Below are 2,268 nucleotides of genomic sequence, written 5' to 3' on the forward strand. Positions count from 1 at the left end.
CATAAACACCTGACCTTAATCACCATCACACCTGACCATCATAAACACCATCACACCTGATCTCCATCACACCTGACCTTAATCACCATAAACACCTGACCATCATAAACACCATCACACCTGATCTCCATCACACCTGACCTTAATCACCATAAACACCTGACCATCATAACCACCATAAACACCTGACCATCATAATCACCATAAACACCTGACCATCATAAACACCATCACACCTGATCTCCATCACACCTGACCTTAATCACCATAAACACCTGACCATCATAACCACCATAAACACCTGACCATCATAATCACCATAAACACCTGACCATCATAAACACCATCACACCTGATCTCCATCACACCTGACCTTAATCACCATAAACACCTGACCATCATAACCACCATAAACACCTGACCATCATAATCACCATAAACACCTGACCATCATAAACACCATCACACCTGATCTCCATCACACCTGACCTTAATTACCATCACACCTGACCATCATAACCACCATAAACACCTGACCATCATAATCACCATAAACACCTGACCATCATAACCACCATAAACACCTGACCATCATAACCACCATAAACACCTGACCATCATAACCACCATAAACACCTGACCATCATAATCACCATAAACACCTGGGGCTTTATTCACAAAAAAATGTAAGGCTAAAAAGTAGCTCCTAAGTTGCGAATTTAGGAGCGACTCCTAAAAATAATGGATGTGTCACTCCTAACTTTAGGACTCCTAATTTTTTTTCACTAAAAGTATTTCACGAAGCATTTTAGACCTAAAAGTAGCACCTAAGTCTGGGACAGCTTAAAAGAAGTCGAGAGGACTCCTAACTTACTAAGACCTATTCAAACAGCTTTTTGTGGCATTTCACGTTGCGATGTTTTGAAATGCGTCGCCTATGCGGCAACAGGAGCTTCCAATCGCGAGGGAACAATTTTGCATTCATAAAAGGGACGCAATAACGCCACCAACAACCAAAACTACTCATTGTTAACATGTAAATTAAATGTAACGTTTCATTGTGAATCAAATTAAAATGGTCTCCTCTTTGCAAACTTAGGCATAGACTATGGTAACAGATTAATTTAATAATGTTGCAAAGATACTGCATCAATCCGTAGGCCTATGTTTCATTAGGCCACTAGGCTATTTGTTTTCCCTTACTCTTTATTCATTTAGGCTAGGCCTTTTTATTCAGTTATTCATCATCTTCCGTCCTTCGCACTACTTGTGTAGCGCACGCATTCTCAGACCTGTCACCTGCCACTCATCATCGGAAGAGAGGTGTTTGGAATTCCCGCGTTACAATCGTCAGCCAATCAAGGTGGTCACTTCAGTCAAGCTCGTGCATGAGTAATGACGTCATCCATAGCAACGAAGACTCACTCTTAGTTTAGGAGTTGTCATTTTTCCTTACTAAGAGTAGGTCTGAAAGGCTTTGTGAATAACTTTTAAGAGAAAACTCCTAACTAAAATCTTTTAGTGCGATTTAGGAGTACTCCTAGTGGTAAGATAAAAGGCTTTGTGAATACGGGCCCTGACCATCATAATCACCATCATAATCACCATAAACACCTGACCATCATAAACACCATCACACCTGATCTCCATCACACCTGACCTTAATCACCATAAGCACCTGACCATCATAACCACCATAAACACCTGACCTCCCTAGGACCTCACCTGTAGTGACCTGTGCCTTTCCCAGTGTGCTGTAGACATCTGCTGGTCCACAGGTTCTGTGTGCTGGTTCTCCTGCAGTGCGGTGGTCCGCCTCATGTGACTCAGCACTGCCCCTGGTGGTGCTGTAGTGCAGTGGTCCGCCTCATGTGACTCAGCACTGCCCCTGGTGGTAGACTGGGCAGAGTGGATGATCTGCCTGTCACTGTACTGCCTTGAACACTCCACTCAATAAAAACACATTCAGATGACAAACATCCCAGTCTCAGTGTGTGTGTGTGTAATGTGCCTGTGTGTTCCATCTCTAAGCCCATAGAGGTGTGCTTGCATCAGTGAGACTAGAGCAAATTCTGGCTTAATCTGGGGCTGGTTTCCTGAAGCCTTCTTAAGGCTACGTAATTCTGCCTTAAGCTGTACCTTAACATTTTCACATATTTCCCGAAAGGTGCTTTGCTATGAATGTCTTTCGTACCATGGTCGGGAGCACTCTTAGAACCCTAGTAGCTGCACCTTAGAGATGTTCCGTTCATTGGTGAGAGTGGTCGG

The 2,268-nt window shown here is 43.3% G+C and overlaps 1 long non-coding RNA gene across 1 annotated transcript; it reads right to left on the bottom strand.

Moving 5' to 3' along the window:
• Positions 1–420: 420 nt before the first annotated feature.
• On the bottom strand, positions 421–1,690 carry LOC121692657. Its single transcript, XR_006025306.1, has 3 exons — positions 1,615–1,690; positions 485–506; positions 421–443 (listed from the first exon to the last, which is right to left on the bottom strand). It is a non-coding gene; the product is annotated as an uncharacterized LOC121692657 (long non-coding RNA).
• Positions 1,691–2,268: the final 578 nt, after the last annotated feature.

The sequence above is a fragment of the Alosa sapidissima genome, chromosome 19 (assembly GCF_018492685.1).
Source record: "Alosa sapidissima isolate fAloSap1 chromosome 19, fAloSap1.pri, whole genome shotgun sequence".
NCBI classification, from domain to species: Eukaryota; Metazoa; Chordata; class Actinopteri; order Clupeiformes; family Clupeidae; genus Alosa; species Alosa sapidissima.